This window comes from Dermochelys coriacea, chromosome 4 (genome assembly GCF_009764565.3).
Source record: "Dermochelys coriacea isolate rDerCor1 chromosome 4, rDerCor1.pri.v4, whole genome shotgun sequence".
NCBI classification, from domain to species: Eukaryota; Metazoa; Chordata; order Testudines; family Dermochelyidae; genus Dermochelys; species Dermochelys coriacea.
Window position 1 is genome coordinate 50565591 of NC_050071.1, and position 8794 is coordinate 50574384.

The window sequence follows — 8794 nt, forward strand, 5'->3', positions numbered from 1 at the left end:
CAAGTAATGCCTCATATTTTAGCAGTGGTAGGCACACCCTACAATATCAAAAACATCTGTAACAATCATCTAACAACCACCTAGGGTTTTTAAACCAGCCATTTATCAGAATTACTACAATCTAGACTACCCTGGAGTTGGTGCATGTGTTGGTCATGAATATGGGTGCCCATGAAGATTTTCACCCTCCCCCATCTCATAACCACAACTTTGGATAATGTAGGGGTATAGAGATATGGCATGAAGCAAGAATGTTATTTAACTCATATGAAGCAGCATTCACTATACTTTAGCCATATGATATGGGTGAAAATCCCCATTAAAATACACACATATTTAGCATGGTCTTGAATATTTTTAGCAGTCCACTGGAGTGTTATGACTTAGTCTAGCTCTAAAACAACTAAGCTCCAATTTCCATTTTCTAAATTCAACTCAAATTTCCTGGAATGCTTCTAGCAACCTAGCAACTCAACATCTTCCTTCCCACAGGGGTCAGGAATTTGCTTAGTTAGTTCTCACTCTTTAAAGCATAAAGTTCCTCCTCTTGAGAGGACTTAGGACAACAGATTTACATTTGCAAATTTAATGTAATCTCTCCAGACCAATCATGTGTTTTTATACATAAAGTTATATTAAATGTAAAGAGATGCTATTAGTTAATGAAATAATTGCATGAGTTAATAATGTGATTGATTACATATCTGTTCTAAATTACACCAATGGTGTGTCCTGTATGTGAATAATTTGGTTTATTTCTAGATTTTAATTTGAAGCCCTTTTCTAGATCTATTTACTACATGAAGAAGGCTTATATGCCAAAGCTATGATTAACTTTATAGATGCAGGGGAATTATGGAAATGCATCATGCAAAAGTGTGTACTTGCCAAAATTATTCTGTGACCTTGCTCTTAAACTGAGTTTTAAATAATTCATTCATGTATTGAATGAATAAATTTGTGCTGCTTGTTACTCTAAACAGTCATGCATTCACTTTTCCTTGCCATTTCTAATAAAGCCTCACTTTCTAATATTCATGAAATATTGCATTTCAATTAAATTACATAGGTATTGAGAAAATAGTTTGCCCTAAGCTGTTCAGTGTTGACACCAGCTGTCATTTGTCTTTTCTTTTTGTATAATAACCACAGAGGTTTTATGCACAGCTAATATAAAGCACTGTCAACACTTCAATGAAAAACTTTTTTGATCACGTATTACACAAGACTGCACAAGGCAGAGAAATAATGAATCCAAACTTACTTTTATTTGTAAAGGCTACTAATTTAGGTAAATGACTTCAAAGAAATACAAACTAAACTTTTCCACTCCCAGTTTAATTGGAAAGGGTAGATTGGAATAGTGTTCAGTAAAAGACGCAGAATGCAATGCATGCATGCACTATGTTTTTACACAGAATTCTGTTATTTGCCATGTATACAATGATATCTTTTAAAACTTGAAGATTATACTGAGATTAATATATTGTGAAATGCTACTATTATGAGATACACCAATGCATACTAAATCTAAGATTCAAAACATACAGACATACATGTATTACACACTATATTGCTGATAGCAAGAAGCAGTTCCTGGTAGCAGTTACACGACAAGGCTGGTCTCCTGGATTCTGATCCACCATTGATTCACTGTATGATATTAGGCAAGTTGTGTGTCTGTTTTCTCCTATTTAAAATGGGAATAATGCCTCCTACTTATTTTATAAGTGTATTTCTCATGTAACATTTAAGAACTCATCTGAACTTTTTATATTAAAGGCATTACAGGACTTATGATATCACTTTTTTATAATCCATCACAAAACAGCCTCCAGCAATACTTTATATCTAAATCTATATAGGTACTTAAATGATCCTTCCCCCCATTTCCACCCCTTTACTATCGGAGTACCTTTCACAGAACCTGACTGAGGCTTCAAGGAGAGCAAATGTAACTCACTGGGAAGTATGTATTATAGGTCCCCTTTCTGTGCCTGATCCACAGAGGATGTAAGTCTGTTACAGTTCTCAGCTACTGATGCTGGCTCTTTACCTCAAAGTGTATAGATTCATGAATTTCAATTTTGAGGTACCCAGTTTAATCTCTTGTGTTAGACAAGACACCAGCTGCCACTCAAGTTTGTTGTCAGATAAATCCAGTTAGGATAGAAGTGACAGGGAAAATAATCAGATGAGAGAGTGGAAAAGATAACTGCCCCTTTGAATGGGAAAGTATGATTGCCTGTTGTACATAAGTTGGCAAACTAATGGTACTTTTGGATCCTCATTGACTTGAGGATGACCTGATTGCATCAAACCAGAAATGCTTTTCCCAGCTGCATTTTACTGCTGAAGTCTGATTGTTACTTTCTGGTTCATATCACAATTATTCAAGCTATTGTTATTTCCAGATAGGATTGCTGAAGTACATTGAAAATGAGACTACACCTATAGATCATTTGGAAACATCAAGGGAAGAATTTATCTACCCACATAGTACTGCGCCTTACATGGGATATGTTGCATCCACACCTCAAAGACAGAGCCAGAAGAGTACCCAGAAGTCACCTACTACAGGACAGGCCCAACAAAGAAAACAACAGAACGCCACTAGCCATCACCTTCAGCCCCCAACTAAAACCCCTCCAGCGCATCATCAAGGACCTACAACCTATCCTGAAGGAAGAGCCATCGCTCTCTCAGATCTTGGGAGACAGACCAGTCCTTGCTGACAGACAGCCCCCCAATCTGAAGCAAATACTCACCAGCAACCACACACTACACAACAGAACCACTAACCCAGGAACCTATCCTTGCAACAAAGCCCGTTGCCAACTCTGTCCACATATCTATTCAGGGGATACCATCATAGGGCCTAATCACATCAGCCACACTATCAGAGGCTCGTTCACCTGCGCATCTACCAATGTGATATATGCCATCATGTGCCAGCAATGCCCCTCTGCCATGTACATTGGCCAAACTGGACAGTCTCTACGTAAAAGAATGAATGGACACAAATCAGACGTCAAGAATTATAACATTCAAAAACCAGTTGGAGAACACTTCAATCTCTCTGGTCACTCGATCACAGACCTAAGAGTGGCTATACTTCAACAAAAAAGCTTCAAAAACAGACTCCAACGAGAGACTGCTGAATTGGGATTAATTTGCAAACTGGATACAATTAACTTAGGCTTGAATAGAGACTGGGAATGGATGAGTCATTACACAAAGTAAAACTATTTCCCCATGGTATTTCTCCCTCCCACCCCACCCCCCACTGTTCCTCTGATATTCTTGTTAACTGCTGGAATTAGCCTACCTGCTTGTCACCATGAAAGGTTTTCCTCCTTCCCCCCCCTGCTGTTGGTGATGGCTTATCTTAAGTGATCACTCTCCTTACAGTTTTCAGAGTAGCAGCCTTGTTAGTCTGTATTCGCAAAAAGAAAAGGAGTACTTGTGGCACCTTAGAGACTAACAAATTTATTAGAGCATAAGCTTTCGTGAGCTACAGCTCACTCCATCGGATGCATTTGGTGGAAAAAACAGAGGAGAGATTGATATACACACACACAGAGAACATGAAACAATGGGTTTATCATACACACTGTAAGGAGAGTGATCACTTAAGATAAGCCATCACCAACAGCAGGGGGGGGAAGGAGGAAAACCTTTCATGGTGACAAGCAGGTAGGCTAATTCCAGCAGTTAACAAGAATATCAGAGGAACAGTGGGGGGTGGGGTGGGAGGGAGAAATACCATGGGGAAATAGTTTTACTTTGTGTAATGACTCATCCATTCCCAGTCTCTATTCAAGCCTAAGTTAATTGTATCCAGTTTGCAAATTAATTCCAATTCAGCAGTCTCTCGTTGGAGTCTGTTTTTGAAGCTTTTTTGTTGAAGTATAGCCACTCTTAGGTCTGTGATCGAGTGACCAGAGAGATTGAAGTGTTCTCCAACTGGTTTTTGAATGTTATAATTCTTGACGTCTGATTTGTGTCCATTCATTCTTTTACGTAGAGACTGTCCAGTTTGGCCAATGTACATGGCAGAGGGGCATTGCTGGCACATGATGGCATATATCACATTGGTAGATGCGCAGGTGAACGAGCCTCTGATAGTGTGGCTGTTTCACATTTGGTGACAATGTATACCTTCAAATCAGCGGCACTGCGATGGGTACCCGCATGGCCCCACAGTATGCCAACATTTTTATGGCTGACTTAGAACAACGCTTCCTCAGCTCTCGTCCCCTAATGCCCCTACTCTACTTGCGCTACATTGATGACATCTTCATCATCTGGACCCATGGAAAAGAAGCCCTGGAGGAATTCCACCATGATTTCAACAATTTCCATCCCACCATCAACCTCAGCCTGGACCAGTCCACACAAGAGATCCACTTCCTGGACACTACGGTGCTAATAAGCGATGGTCACATAAACACCACCCTATATCGGAAACCTACTGACCGCTATTCCTACCTACATGCCTCTAGCTTTCATCCAGATCATACCACTCGATCCATTGTCTACAGCCAAGCGCTACGATATAACCGCATTTGCTCCAACCCCTCAGACAGAGACAAACACCTACAAGATCTCTATCATGCATTCCTACAACTACAATACCCACCTGCTGAAGTGAAGAAACAGATTGACAGAGCCAGAAGAGTACCCAGAAGTCACCTACTACAGGACAGGCCCAACAAAGAAAACAACAGAACGCCACTAGCCATCACCTTCAGCCCCCAACTAAAACCTCTCCAACGCATCATCAAGGATCTACAACCTATCCTGAAGGACGAGCCATCGCTCTCTCAGATCTTGGGAGACAGACCAGTCCTTGCTTACAGACAGCCCCCCAATCTGAAGCAAATACTCACCAGCAACCACACACCACACAACAGAACCACTAACCCAGGAACCTATCCTTGCAACAAAGCCCGTTGCCAACTCTGTCCACATATCTATTCAGGGGATACCATCACAGGGCCTAATCACATCAGCCACACTATCAGAGGCTCGTTCACCTGCGCATCTACCAATGTGATATATGCCATCATGTGCCAGCAATGCCCCTCTGCCATGTACATTGGCCAAACTGGACAGTCTCTATGTAAAAGAATGAATGGACACAAATCAGACGTCAAGAATTATAACATTCAAAAACCAGTTGGAGAACACTTCAATCTCTCTGGTCACTCGATCACAGACCTAAGAGTGGCTATACTTCAATAAAAAAGCTTCAAAAACAGACTCCAACGAGAGACTGCTGAATTGGGATTAATTTGCAAACTGGATACAATTAACTTAGGCTTGAATAGAGACTGGGAATGGATGAGTCATTACACAAAGTAAAACTATTTCCCCATGGTATTTCTCCCTCCCACCCCACCCCCACTGTTCCTCTGATATTCTTGTTAACTGCTGGAATTAGCCTACCTGCTTGTCACCATGAAAGGTTTTCCTCCTTCCCCCCCCTGCTGTTGGTGATGGCTTATCTTAAGTGATCACTCTCCTTACAGTGTGTATGATAAACCCATTGTTTCATGTTCTCTGTGTGTGTGTATATAAATCTCTCCTCTGTTTTTTCCACCAAATGCATCCGATGAAGTGAGCTGTAGCTCAGGAAAGCTTATGCTCTAATAAATTTGTTAGTCTCTAAGGTGCCACAAGTACTCCTTTTCTCCTTACAGTGTGTATGATAAACCCATTGTTTCATGTTCTCTGTGTGTGTGTATATAAATCTCTCTGTTTTTTCCACCAAATGCATCCGATGAAGTGAGCTGTAGCTCACGAAAGCTTATGCTCTAATAAATTTGTTAGTCTCTAAGGTGCCACAAGTACTCCTTTTCTTTTTGCGAATACAGACTAACACGGCTGCTACTCTGAAACCTCAAAGACTGTGTTAACTCCCATTTCCAAGTGTAATTTATCCTGCGTTGGAGATCTTAATGGTTTGAGCTCTGTGTATGGTTGTAATTTATGGGGAAAATAGGTCAGGGGAATCGTGCCTCCCAAATTAGCTTGTAGAAACAACAGCATCCATGTCCTTTGTGATGTGAGAATGGTAAAGAATCACAGTCATTTTTTTTCTAAAACTGATGGAAGAAATATACTAGAATAAGTAGAACAGTAGTATGTCCAAATCTACTCTCTCTCTCTCTCTCTCTCTCTCTGTGTCACAGTAAAGCTTAAGACCATAAGAACAGCCATACTGGGTAAAACCAATGGCCAAAGCCAGATGCTTCAGGGGGAATGAACAGAGCAGGACCATTATTCTGGCAGTCACAGGCTTAGGGATACACAGATCATGGGGTGGCATCCGTGACCATCTTGGCTAATAGCTGTTGATGGACCTATCTTCCATGAATTTATCTAATTCTTTTTGGATCCCAGTTATAATTTTGGCCTTCGTGACATCAACTGGCAATGAATTCTGCAGATTGAATGTGCATTGTGTGAAGAAGTACTTCCTTATGTTTGTTTTAAACCTGCTGCCTATTCATTTCAGTGGGTGATCCCTGGTTCTTCTCTTATATGCAGGGGTAAACAATACTTTCTTCATTACTTTTTCCATACTATTCATGACTTTATAGTCTCTATCATATTCTTCCTGCATCATCTGTTTTCCAAGCTGAACTGTCCCAGTCTTTTTAATCTCTCCTCATATGGAAGCCATTCCATCCCTTTATTCATTTATGTTGACCTTCCCTGGACCTTTTCCAATTCTAATATATCTTTTTGAGGTGAGGTGACCCGAACTGCACTCAGTATTCAAGGTGTGGGCATACCATTGATTTATATAGTGTCATTATGATACTTTGTGTCTTATTATCTATCCCTTTCCTAATGGTCCTTATATTCTGTTAGGTTTTTTGACTGCCACTGCACATTGAGCAGATGTTTTCGGAGAATTTTCCACAATGACTCCAAAATCAGTTTATTGAGTGGTAACAGCTAATTTAGACCCCATCATTTGGTATGTATAGTTGGCATTGTTTTCCAATATGCAATAGTTTGCATTTATCAACACTGAATTTCATCTGTCATTTTGTTGCCCAGTCACCCAGTTTTGTAAGGCCCCTTTGTAATTCTTTAGTGTTGGACTTAATTATCTTGAATAATTTTGTGTGGAAGTGGAAGCTGGAAAAACTCAGACTGGAAATAAGGTTTACATTTTTGACTGAGGGTAATTAATATTTGGAACAATGTATCAAGAGTGGTGGTGGATTCTCATCACTGATAATTTTTAAATCAAGATTGGAGGTTCATCTAAAATATATGCTCTCAGAATTACTTTGGGGAAGTTCTATGGCCTGTATTATGTACAGGAGGTCAGAGTAGATGATTACAATGGTCACTTCTGGGCATGGAATCTCAAACTATTATTATTGTTGTCCTTTTGCTAAGAAATAGCAGGATTCAGGTCTTGCAGGCAGAAATGGGTGCTGAAGGTTCAACTATTTTCTTTGCGAAATTTGTTTATTTACAAAATATGTGCAAGTCTGGTTTCTTTGAACAGCGTGTAACAAACTTCACACAGTTCCCTCCCTCTTGCAGAAACTTCAGGAAAGCAACTTTTTCCTCTCCCCAGAAGCATCTGTCTGCATATCTCTTTTTCTCCAAGTCTTCATGCACGATTGAGCGCTTAAACTCTGTGTCCATTTTCTACTCTCAAGTCCCTGCACATACAGAAAACCTCTAGACCAAGTCTCCTCATTTAGATCACATGGCCTAGAAAAGTGAATCTGGACACCTGACATCCTTTTGCACATATGTTCTGCAACAAAAAGGAACCTTAATGACCCATAACACAACCCATTACTACCTAAGAAGCCATAATCCCTGCACTGAAGTGCTTAGTCTCATTTCAGAGACAACACAAGGAAAGGAACAAACCTACTGCAGGAAGTATGGGAGGGGAGGACAAGAATTAAAGAAATAATATTCTGTGATTACTCAGTAAAGGCCAGTCCACAAAATAGTGTAGTGGAATATCTGTACATGTGTTTCTAAGCAAAAATAAAATAAGTGTCTGACTCATTTCTTGTAGCCATGTCAGCAAAATTGATCTTCAGGAGGAATTTGAATAGGGACAGAGTTATATTCTAGAGTATCAGCCCAGGAAGGATTTTACGTTTGTAAGCAAGACCACTGTCTTTCTCATTCAGATACCTTCTATTCTGTATTTATGGGAAAACCTGGTGGCTACCATGGCACATAGTCTCAAGTTAGTACTTATGGCTAGAGAAAAGGTCCTCTTCAAATGTGACAGCTTCCCCACTTGTTGGTGTGATGAGTGAAGGAAAGATTGTATTGAGATGCTTATATTTTTCTGACCAATTCCAATTCAACTTCCATTGAAATCAATAGAAATCTTTTATTTGACATCAGTAGGAGCTGAATTGGTCCCTCAAAGATAGAAAGAAAGGTTCACAAAGGCAGAACAAGAATAAAATAGTGCAGGAGCTGAGAAAGCATCCTGCTCTTTTCTGATAGCCCTAGAGACAAATAAAGAACTGTCTGAAATTGTAGGTACATCTAACTTTCAAAAAAGACCCTGAGAAGCCACTCTCAGAGCCCACTCAATTGACTTAGGCTCATAGTAGAATGTGAAAAAATAGCAGTGCAGATGTTCACACTCAGATGAAGCCTGGGTTCTGAAACCTGGTGAGGGGGTTGGGCTTTTGTCCTTTGTTTTACACACCAGGACAAACATAGCATCAGTCACTAATGCTCTTCAAAACCCTTTTTTTTCATTTTAACATCAACCATTTTCTTT